General features: G+C 41.0%; 1 long non-coding RNA gene and 1 pseudogene across 2 annotated transcripts; one reads left to right on the top strand and one right to left on the bottom strand.

Moving 5' to 3' along the window:
- Positions 1-423: 423 nt before the first annotated feature.
- On the top strand, positions 424-3,580 carry LOC106968104 (palmitoyltransferase ZDHHC6-like; annotated as a pseudogene).
- A 939-nt stretch (positions 3,581-4,519) lies between these two features.
- On the bottom strand, positions 4,520-11,267 carry LOC128313921 (uncharacterized). 2 transcript variants are annotated; one of them, XR_008295039.1, is made up of 3 exons: positions 10,766-11,267; positions 5,813-5,945; positions 4,520-4,861 (listed from the first exon to the last, which is right to left on the bottom strand). It is a non-coding gene; the product is annotated as an uncharacterized LOC128313921 (long non-coding RNA). The 2 variants fall into 2 exon arrangements; XR_008295038.1 differs by lacking the exon at positions 10,766-11,267 and having other exon boundaries at positions 5,813-10,758.
- Positions 11,268-12,328: the final 1,061 nt, after the last annotated feature.

The raw sequence follows: 12,328 nt of genomic DNA, 5'->3' as shown, positions 1-12,328 counted from the left end.
GGTCGTAGGGTAGTTCTTTTTTTAATTTTTTGAGGAACCTCCATACTGTTTTCCAGAGGGGCTGCACCAGTTTGCATTTCCACCAGCAGTGCAAAAGGGTTCCTCTTTCCGAGGATTAGGTGATTTGATACATGTCTTAGAACTGCCTGACATATCATAAATGTGCATTGTGTCAATTTTTATTAATATTAAACAGATAATGACATCTTCTCTTTTTTTGACACTTGGAATTTTTTTGTTTCCCACATGGTTGAGGTTCAAAAATTATTTTTTAACTTAATTATTTTAATATTAAGTTAAAGGAGGAGTGTTTCCTTCAAATTAAAAAAAATAGATAAACATGAGGAAGTGCCAGTTGCCACTTTTCTTAAAAGTCAACATCTTGCAGCTTGATATATAATTTCTTTTAAAAAGTAAGCCTACTAAGTGCTTCTTGCAGGAATAAAGTATATATTTTTTTTACTCTTTCCTTTCTATTTCAATTTAACATATCACCCATGATACATGAAATAATCATTTCTTCCCCCCAATTGAAACCCATGAAATTATTTTCTTGAGAAATTCTTATGTAAAATATCCAGCCTGTTGCAGAACTTCTGCTGATGTGAGTGATTCAGTGTCTTAATTAACATTATGGAAAAAAGAGTACACACAGAATTTTGAATTAGTGCTTTTATTGTTTACCGAAATCTGCATGACTGAAGAAATAACCAGTTTTAACACATCAGTGTTACAGGTTCTCTCTGCCCCATGATTTATACAGGGGCTCATCCCAACATTCCCCCAGCTGCTTCATGAATTTGTGATCTACAAGGGGAGGGAGGGCCTTGTACTCAAAAGAGAACACATTTCAAAAGTCTGTTTGAAGAGTAAAAACTGACAATGTTCATTTTAAAGCAGAAATAGGTCAGCCATTCGAAGACAAGAGGAGGCAACATTTTTGTTCAGAAGAATAATAGAAATATGGCATTAAAAATCAGGACAGAGGTGCTGAAGCTTGCTCAGGAGGTAAAATATTAAGATCTTTCTGTCAGTTTTTACTGTTCAGAACACAAAGCTCTGTTCATCGCAAAGAAGCCAGTTTGTTTATCAAGACTACTTGGATTTCTTTAGCAAGTAGTTTAACTCTTCCCATAGTTTTCTCTGGTCATCATGTTGTGTTTTGTAATGAAGACAAAATGGAGAGCACTGGTGGAAAGACAGACTGCTCACAGCTTGGCCTGCCTTCTAGCCTCTCACAACCAGGATTTGCTTTCTGCTTGTGCTGGACGGAGGTACCCATGACAGAGTTATCTGAGAAGACCTGTTCTGGGTGAGCCCACGTTGCCCTGGAATTACATGGCCTAGGGGTGGGCACCAGGGACCAGACCGAGATTGGGTTTCAAGCCAAGATACTGGATTCTCCTGGTTAAGATACAGAACTCTGCATGTGTAACAGTGAAAATGGCATACGCTGCATTAACATCCCATGACTTGAAGGCATGACAATTCAGGAACACACATGAATTTGTGGCACATGGAAACGTGGCACAGAACAAGGAGATGTGTGATTTTCTAAAAGTAGGAACGCATTCATTCTTTCTCACCAAACCAGGTACATTCTAAGCAGTTATCGAGGTTGAAAATCTCCAAGAATGACAGAGACTATGTCCCTGAGTTTCCATCATAGCCCTTGGTGACATAGCAGCACATTCTATCATGGCCAGGATTGACTCTGTCACGATTTTGGTCTTGACACACAACGGGAGGAAGCATCACTTCATTTTATCATGTTGATAAATTATAAATTATAAAATTCATTATAATGACCTCCATGCTAGTTTATTGGTCCTGGTTTTGCCCCTTTGGGGTGGAAACTTGAAAATGCTCAAGATAATAAAGTGTTGCCACACATACAAGTCACCACAGTTGCATCGCCACAGAAGGTGTAACAGATGTGTGATGAAATTGGACCATCACTGTCCTTGGGTCAACAACTATTTGGTTCCCAAAGTCATGCCTTGTTCACCCCGCATCTCCTTTTAGCGCCGCTGGGTTGCATTCATGCTGCCTTCATTTTTGTTATGACTGTGTTTACATGGCTTTACAATTGGCTCTCCTTTGGGTGGAACACGGTAAAGACTGAGGAAGGCAGCCCGGAGAGATCCTCTTCCAATTATTCCCTTTGAATTAGTGGCACTTGTAGGCAGCTTGTTTGCCTTGGGATTAGCTTTGGGAACAACCATAGCTGTTGGGATGTCGTTTTGTAGCCAGACAAAAATAATTCTCAGAAACAAAACTTCTATTGAATCACGGACTGAAGAAAAGGCTAAACATCGAATTCAATATTACTGACTAGATGAAGTCTCTGTTTTACCATATGAAATAGGAAGTAGATGGAAGAACTTTAAACAGGTATTTACATGGTCAGGGTTCCCTGAAGGAGATGGGCTAGAGTGCCCAATAAGAGGAGGCTGTCACCAGTACAATAGAACAATTAAAACAAAAAGCAAATAGAGGAATCAGAAGGGTTCAGTGTAAAGCAATAGAAGATTATAGTGGTACCTGCTGTCCTCTGAATAAAGGAATTGAAACCTTCATGAGCCACCTGCACTGAAGAGCCTTAAATAAGGCTACAGAAAGGGGAGTTCATTTTAGCACTGATTGTATGGAGATAAAATTCTTGATGATTCCTTTATCAAAGGTGTTTCAAGAGTAAGAATCTGGTTTTCTAGAAACTGTGTAGAGAAGAGTCCATGTGATGCTGAAACAGATCAACCCCCAGAGGGCGAGAAGAGAAATAGCCACAGTTAAAGTAAAATTATTCTTTAGGTCCTCTCCATTACTTGAAAATTGGACATATTACTAAAGAATTATGCAATGAACCTGCTCTGGTCAAGGTGTTCTTTTTCTCAAAGGTGCCGTAGAGCAATGATCTAAATATTTTATTACCATTTTGAAATGGAGAAACCATTCTGCTTATGCCTTTGAATTCTTGCCCCTCTTTGCCCCCTCTTCCTTTCCCCAAAAGGAAAAACACTTCATCCAAGTAAGTCAATTGCATTTTCTCTAGGATTATTTTTATGTGCTGCGCACTATGGACCACACCTGCAGATATAATGATGCTTTTATCCTGTTTCCACCTCAGTTTTCCCCTCATTTCTTACATAATATTCTAGATACTATAGAACTTAATATGTCAGATTCGATATAAGCCTAAATTTTATTACCCGTCTTTTAATAATGCAGATTTTGTCAAATCACATAAAGATTAACAAATGTTCTATAAAAATGAAAACAAAAAAAGTTAGATGGCAAGTTGAAATCTTCCTTCAAAACCTCTCTCAAATGTCCCCCAGATTTTCCATTTCCACTTGTGCTCCCCCACGTTAGCTCTCATCGCTTTGTGGCTACACAAGGGTGACTGCCTCCTTCCTAGTCTCCCCCTTCCTGTCTTCACTTCAGACAGACCACCTTCCATGCAATTGTCTAAATTATCTTCCAAAAGTACAGCTCTCAGCATGTATATTATTTATGGCCCATAGTAGCTGCTCAAGAAATCACTTGATTTCCCACTGCCCAAAGGAAAAAACTTCAACTCAAAGCCCTTATGTTTTGTAAATAATCATGAGAGATTATTATATAATAAAGAATATATTTGGTCTTTGTCCCTGGTTCCTGGTACACAGAGCCCTTGGAATTTCCCAAGTGATAGAAGTGTCTTTGTTAAGCTAATGAGATGACTCATGTGGGCCTTTAGAAAGTTTCAGGATGTGGGCTGGACATCAGAAAGGCCAGCCCTGCTATTAGAGTGTTGGATTTTGGCCCAACCTGACCTGGAGGGGAGGGTGGGTTGGGGGAACTAGGAACTGGGGAGGAGAGAAATTAAGATCAATCTTGTCTTCATAATGAAACTCCAGTAAAAATTGTGACATCAAGGCTCATTGGAGCTTCCCAGTTGGTGAACTCATAGAAGTGCCCAGAGGGTAGACATAGTCTCGCCCCATGGAGAGAGGGCACAGAAGCTGAGTTCTGTCCTAAGCTCTCTTCAAAAACAACTGTAATCATAATTTTGCACTTTCTTGAGTTCTGTGAGTCATTCTTGTGAATTATCAAACCTGAGGGAGTCATGGAACCTCCAGATTTGTAGCCAGTTGGATCGATGAGTGGTTGGCCTTGGGAATCCCTGGGGGGCTTGTGACTAGCATCTGAAGGGAGGGCGGTCCTGTGGAGAACTCTGCACTCAACTTGTGGAGCCTGTGCCAAGTCTAGATAGTATCAGTATCAGGACTGGGTTGGGTGGAAACAGAATAGAGACGGCATTCAGTAGCTATTACTGGAATCTACAGAAATAGAGCGTGTTACCAGAGTATGATTTGGGATATCATGGCTGTAATGGAAAGATTGATTTAAAAGCTTCCCCAGGACCACAAAATGGTACTACTGCTTCCTATGGTCTGGCTTACACAGAACCTGTTAGGTTGGCCCCGTGCTAAGGAATCATGCCTGTGAGTCATTTGAAGAAAGAGGAGTCAAAATATTTTGATGAGCTTAGGGCAAGACATTTGAAATGCTTTATGACCTATGGTCTTAATTCCATGGGGTCCTACTGGTGGTTTATTTGGGCAGAAGACAACCTAAGTGTCCTCCACGTAGCCTCTCCGAGAAACATTCTACCTAAGCAAGACGGCCAAGCCTGGCTGAGCAGTTATAAGTAAATGAGTATGTGAAGAGTTGGAGACCCCTGCACTGTCGACATCCTTGGTAGCATGTCTGAGAAGAATCAAGCTGCTGGTGCTGGTGACGGTGGTTATGGCAAGAGAGAGGTCACCGTCTACTTGTTGCTCACCAAGCTGTCTGTTTCCAATGTTGGCAGTAAAACCTAGCAACAGAGGGTAAGAAAAGAGAAGTCCCCAGGCGCTGCACAGCCCCTGCCTATCAGACCCCGTGTGAGTGCTTTTACTTGACTTAGCTGATTTTGTCCTCCCCCGTGGAGGGGGTGGAGGTATTATCATCCCACTTTACAGAGACTCAAACTGGCTACAAGTGCTGTGAGCTCTCACAGCTAGTAAGTTGGAGAAGAGGCGTGAGCATTCAGGGCTGTCTGAATCCAAATTTAAACTCTACATTCTCCATCACTGCTGACGAGCCAGCTTTGGGCCTCACCCTGGCATGCCCGAGTTACACTCTGGGTTAGGAAAGCCGAGAAAGGTTATCTTTTCCCTCTCAACTTAGTATAGAGTAAGCTCCTGAACCAATTTTCCCCAGACAAGCCAGAGATTGCCAGTGGCAAGACAACATGGGACTCTTTTACAGCCTTTTTTCCTCAGCATTGTCTCATTTAGGCAAATTGGTGCTAATTCTGGGGCAGACGGGAACAAGTAACCATCACAGCCTCCTGGAGACTTCTTTGGTGCTGCCACCCAGGGCATACGTGGCTGTGTTTACAGAGTGCCCCTTCCACTCCCCTGAATTAGCTCCATCTAGTTGCAAGTAGGAAACAGTGACTCTTCCAGCAAGAATCCTTGATGGTGTGTCCTTCTGACCACCAGAAGATTCCCTAGAGGGTTCACCATGAGCTGAGACCACACTGGGAGGTTGAGGCTGGGGGACCTGCATTATTAAGCATCTGTTTGTCATTAGTAGGTGCCTTTTCTTGCACGGTTGGCCAGGCCCTGACACTGCAGGCCGTGGTGGTGGACGCTCAAAGGACACTTGGACAAGACGTGCTGACCTTGGCAGTCTCACGCAGCCACCGGCACAGCGGGCAGCCTGGGACAGTGTCTCACCTGTGGGCTGGGGCCTGGGCTGAAGACAGAGTGCAGCCACTCACCAGGGAATGCCTTGAGCCGAACACACACTCTCTCTCATCTCTGAAGGTTTCACAGCAGTTGATTTCCCATGGAAACAAGCAGAAATCTGTTTTAATCATCTGGCGTTTTTAGTTTCCTCATTTGTATGAGAACCTGGAGATACAGACATATGGTACATTCATTACCCCAGAAAGCTACAGCTGAAAGAAAAATAGTTAAAGCCAGTCTTAAAGCTGGAAAGCTTCAGCATATACCTTCACATTACTTTCCTTAATCTCACAGACTGTCAAAAATGCTGCCAAAACAGTTGTTTCTGTTTCAGCTCAGCGCTTCCAGCAAAATCCACATTTGAACCTGTGTGCTTCTTCCAAGGCACGGCTGCCCCTCTTACCTCCTGACCCAGACGGAGAGAGTAGACTGAGCGCAGGCGGAAAATCCCAGGCCTGACCTTGCCCTCACTAATCCTGTGACCTTGGGCTACAACTGAGCTTCTCTGGGCCTCATTTTCCTCATCTGAAAATGTCATTCAGTCACCTGACAAGTACTTATTGAGCATCTATTTTGTGGCAGGCACTGTTCAAAGAACTGGGAAGATAGTGATAAATAAAATAGGATCCCCACTTTTGTGGAGTTTAAATTCTTTGTGGGGGGAGATAAATGAGTAGAGGACACAGTATGGTAGCCGGCAATAGGGTCATAGAAAAAAACAGAACAGGGAAGGGAGTGTTTGTGCAGAACAATTGCAGGTGTGAAACACGCTGGTCAAGGAAGTCCTCAGTAGAGAGGAGGCAGTGGAGGAGAGGTCTGAAGGACATTATGAAGGTGTTCTGGGTGGATGGCAGAGGAAGAGTATTTTGTGGGGAGGCCCTGAAGCTGGAGACTGCCTCTGTTTTTGAGAAATAGCAAGAAGTCCAAAATGGCTCAAATCTGCGTGTGGGGGCTTTGAAAGCCACCAAAGAGGATTCGCCAGCGGGTGCTCTCAGAGGGTTTTGAGCAGAGGAGAAACGATCTAAGATGTGTTACGGTAACTCTGGCTGCTATGTGGAGAGCACACTGAAGGGGGACAAAGTCAGGCCGCCATTGCTGTAACTGACGGGAGTCCCCATGATGGGTTGGACCAGGGCAATTGGCATTTGGTGGTGAGAAATGCTTGAAGTGTAGCTATACGTTACTTTGAAGGGAGAGCTGTCAAGGCTGGCAGATTACATGTGGGTGTGAAATAAGAGAGCGAAGGCGAACTCCCCAGTTTTTTAGCCTGGTTGCTGGGAAGAGTGGAGTGTCGATCTTCTGAGACTGAGAATAGCGTAAGGGGAAACAGGTGGGGAGGGATGGCACCTCGGGAACTCAGTTTGGGGCACGTGAAGTTTGAGACACCAGTTGGAAATCCAAACAGACACAACGAAAACATGTGACTCAGCAAACAGTAGAACTTATCAGATGAACTCGATCTAAAAGAATGATAGCTTTTGTCTTCAAGAAAAATCAGAGTAACCTCTGGTGATGCCATGTGGTGAGAAACCAAGATGACTGAGAAGTAAATCATTTTGAGAAGTAAAGTTTCTGTGCTTTCCTAGCCTGGACACTATTATCATTATTATCTCCGTGCAGTTAATTACCTAATGCGGGATTGCAAAGTTCACAAATTTAAAGGTAAAGAAAGGTCTGGTCACTGGAACATACAATACAGAAAGCACACATCCACCCACCCATTTTGGGGAAAGTTACACAGCGCTATAGTCTGAATGTTTGTATCCACACCCCTCCCCAAATTGATAGGTTGAAATCTTAATCATCAATGTGAGGGTATTAGGAGGTGGGGCCTTTGGAAGGTGATTAGGTCATGAGGGTGGAGCCCTCTCACATGGGATTAATGCCCTTGTAAAAGAGACCCCAAGAGCTTCCTGCTCCTTCCACCAGGTGGGAACGCAGCAAGAAGTCCACAGTCTGCAACCCAGAAGAGGGCCCTCACTAGAACCTAATCATGCTGGCACCAGATCTTGGGTTTACCAGTCCCCACAACTGTAAGAAAAAATTGTTTGGTGCGTAGAACCACCCCGTCTATGGTATTTGGTTACAGTAGCCCCAAAAGACTGAGACATACAGGCCAGAGTTAGAAGAAGGGTATTTATGACTAAGGGTGCAGAGAAGAACTCAGTGCCTATGCTCATGTCGGTTGCAAGAAGCTTTCTGGCTCCCAGATAGAGAAGGCTGTGAAGCTGGAGTTGAGCTGTAGAGTGGAAATGATAATATCTAGCTTGCAAGGTTGCCCAGGGCCTGGCTCATAGTAGGACTCAATGAATCTTAGTTCACTTGCTTTTAAGGACAAGAATTCTGTACTATGAATCTTTGTACTCTTAGTAGGTACATAATAAATGTACTTATTTCTAGATTCGAACGTAGCCACCTTCGATATTAATATGTTTATGTTATATATTACTAATAATGTATATTAATATATCTAAGGTACTAGAGACTTAAGGCAAAGTTAAGACTTCAATCGAGAGCAGTGCTCCCAAGTACAAATATAATGCAAGCTACATAGTTAATTTTATGTTTTCTAGTATACACATTTTAAAAAATGAAAAGCAATAAAATTGATTTCAATGGTATTATTTAACCCAAAGTATTATCCTTTCCACAAGTAATCCACATAAAAATATTGACATTTTATTCTGTTTTTAACTAATTCTTAGAAATCCAGTGTGCATCTTATACCTCAACTAAATAACTCAATTAACATCTCAATTAAAACTAGCTGCAATCCAAGAGCTTAATAGCCACACATGGCTAGTGACTATCATACTGGACAGTGTGGTTCTGGCGGCAAATGGGAGGTACTTTTTTCTCTTGCTTTATGTTTTTATGCGCCTGACATTCAACTACAGAAACATGGTGTGTTTTCAGTCAGTCAGGCTCAGATAGTACTTGTTCCTTTGTTTTATATAGCAGGCAGTTATGTGGTCGCTATTTTTACACACAATGGGAACAGAGGATCTCAGACTGTCTTTATGCCCTAGGAATGGAAAATGGCATCTCTGCTTCACCTGTTCTTATCTCCCTTGGGTAGAAACAAAACAGAAGAAAACCCACAAAGGAAAGATCCAATAGCAAAACTTGTGCTTGTGTGGGTGGTCATCCTGATGGCTGCACTTTAAAATGTTACCTTCCTCTGATTTTATGCTAAGAATCTTTATGATAAAAAAAGCATAAAAATGGTGGTGGTAGAGGGGGTCACAAATCACTTTGAACTGGTGGCAGGAGATCTTCTGAGAAATGACACTCATAGGAAATAAAAACAAAGGGAAAACTGTCTTGATGAACGTAGAGCTCTTAGTCACAGAATAACTGGGACACATTTCAGTTCATCAAAATAACTTCGTGTAGTTTTGCAGACTCAGTCATATCTCTAACTTACAAAATTCCTCCCTGATGCCAGAATCTTAGTGTTCGTACTGAGCGGAGAGAGTTACTGCAAGCAATACTGTTCTAAGCACTTTAAATGCATTGATGTGCTCAATCCTTCTAAGTCTTATGTCCCTTATAATAAACCTGTAACAGATTTGAATCTCAGCTCTGTCACTTGCTAGCTAGGAAACTTTCTGAGATTTAGTTTTCTATTATGTAATTAGGTTTTCGTGAAAATGAATTCGAAATGTGTGAAATGTACATTGCACGGTGCTTGACACTTGGGAAGATCTCCATAAACATTGCTACCGTTATTGGTGACAAATGGTGACTTTACAAATCTTAAGGAAAGTGGTTGCAAATATTCTATGGCAAGGAGTCCACAGGGTTAGAATCTCTTCTTCTGTCTATTAAGGCTATTAACAGTGGCTTTCAGTTTTAAGAGCCACAATTTCCCTTGTTCATATACTAGAAAGTTTTGGAGGGTATACTCCAAAATTGTTTGTAGGGTATATAAATCAAGAATGTATTCCAACATCACAAATATTTTTTAAAAGGTTTTATTTCTAAGTAATTTCTCTATTACCTCATGTGGGGTTTGAACTCACAACCCCTAGATCAAGAGTTGCATGTTCCACCGACTGGGCCAGCCAGGTGCTCCCCAACATCACTAACAATTTTTAAAGTGATTTTTGAATAGCTGACATATGGACATGATGCAAACTTAAAAGAAAATGCAAAAAGATACACAGAGAAAAGGCACTCACAGGAAATAAAACCAAAGGAAAAACTGTCTTGACAAATGTGGAGCTCTTAGTCACAGAATAAATGGGATGTTAACTTTTTCAATCATAGATAACTTAGTCCCTCATTGCTGGGATGGACCTGTCCCAGGAAGTCATGTCTGATGTTGGGGAGAATTTTTAATCATTGATGGTTGTTTTAAGGTGTCACTGTCATTAGGATCCGGCCACATTTGAGCAACAAGGGGACAGTCAGGAAATGGTTCTCAGGCAGTTTATTCATCTGGGGCTTTATGAAGCCACCTGGAGTTTCAGATGAATCAATTTGTAGAGTGCATAATTAGATGCTTGTAGAGGTTTTAGAGTGACCTTAGCAAGACGATAAGGATAAAAAGAGCAATTAGGAAAAGTAATATTTTATAAACATCATGGGCATAAGGCATTAATCTAAGAAATTGTGAAGAATGATGGAATATTCATTAACTAAAGGTTCAGTAATTTTCAAAGTGATAGAGCAGATCTAAGGAACTAAAACCTTACATTAATTTTGGCAAAACAGAAGCGACAGTACAGTTTCATTTTTTAACGAGATTGATTACGAAGTACAAAAATGGAGTCATTGTAGGCAACTCTTTTTATAACGTGTTCAGTTGAGCTAGTACAGATATGACTGGGGAAAGGTTGAAGCAGGTATGGGAACACCTGGTTGTAATAACCCAATAGGTAACATTTATAGGCTTGTGGGTATAATCAATAGTAGCATTTGGGATGAAAGAGAAATTAGTTATAGGCAAGACCCAGGGGTCTCTGACACTGTGAACATACCAGAGTTTTTTGGTGACAGGTCTAACAGAGAGGTTTCTTCTTTTTATAGTAGATTGAGAAATGTGGATAAGAATATCGTTTCTCTAAGAGAAAGAGGAGGGGGGAAACAAACAAATAAGGTAGAAGCAACAGTGAAAAAATGGTATACAGGCCTGGTGGGCTCATCCTGGGAAAGCTGTCTCTTTCGGCTTTCATCTGCTTCAATTCCTGGAATTTTTATTTTTAGGTCATCAGTTGGTATGTATAGGTCTGTTCAGGATTTGGTGTTTTGTTTTGTTTTTTAGATGTGACATGTGAATCTAGGAGCCTATTTCTTGGAATTTTCTGGCACAAGGATTGGTTAAATTGTACTTGTTGGGAGTCTTGCCAATGAGACCGAATGGAGTCTTTTTGGAGATGTCTTTTCTAATAGACGAAATCTACAGGTTGTAAGGTTCATGATGTTTAATGTTTTCATTCCCCAAGAGCACACTGTGAAAAGGTTGCTCAACTAAAGTGTTGTTATTTTTAATAGAAGCAATTAGGCCCTTACCACGGTGAAGTATATTGTCTGTTGTCAACTGTGGATCAAAGAAACAGAGGCTATGAGTATTGGGTGTCCTGTTACAAGAACAGATTCCTATTGAGCTTATGCAAATACATACCTTGTCATGACAAATAAGAATATTTAACAAGAGTTTTAGAACTCTTTTTCTCTGGGAGAAAAAGATAAATGTTTTAACCTTTGTTGTAAAGACAATGTACCAAATTGTGGTAAGTTACAGATAGCTGAAAGGAGAGGGGAAAGGGGGGGTCCTTTAAACCTGGAAAACAAAACATCAAGAAATCAGTTTTTATTAGAGTTTTAGGAATTTTATATACTTTCTACAACATTTATAATATCTATTTATACAAATACAACATAAAGAAGGTTTCGTATTTCTTTTTATTTGACATTGTTTCCCATGTAATTGGGCATATCAAATAATCCTAATTAATGTAATATTTTTCTTTTTATAAGGAGAGGGAACAGATCTTTTGAAAAATTCCAGACCCTCTAGAAATTGTCAGTTACTTTTAGGTCAAAAGACTTTATTTAGAATGCGATTTGGGGAGGTTTGTCAGAAAGGTTTTGAACATTTGACCAAATAGGATCATAAGATTATTGTAAAGCAATATATATTTTTTAATTTCTTAATGTTTTATTTATTTTTGAGACAGAGAGAAACAGAGCACGAGCAGGGGAGAGGCAGAGAGAGAGGGAGACACAGAATCCAAAGCAGGCTCCAGGCCCTGAGCTGTCATGTCAGCACAGAACCCAGTGCAGAGCGCAAACTTACAAACTGTGAGATCACGACCTGAGCCAAAGTCGGATGCTTAACCGACTGAGCCACCCGGGCACCCCTATTGTAAAGCAATCTTTAAGTATTTTTTTGACCAAAGAGACAATAAAAGATTTCAAAGGCAAATACAAAGGATTGCATAGTTGGAAGCAAAACTTGACTCTCTTAATACCAGAAAACTTGGTTTACTTGAATAATCGAAGATCTGGTGAAGACAAAACATAGAATCTTTGTTCTGTAG

The sequence above is a fragment of the Acinonyx jubatus genome, chromosome C1 (genome assembly GCF_027475565.1).
Source record: "Acinonyx jubatus isolate Ajub_Pintada_27869175 chromosome C1, VMU_Ajub_asm_v1.0, whole genome shotgun sequence".
Lineage (NCBI taxonomy): Eukaryota > Metazoa > Chordata > Mammalia > Carnivora > Felidae > Acinonyx > Acinonyx jubatus.
This window is presented reverse-complemented; position numbering and strand designations above follow the sequence as displayed.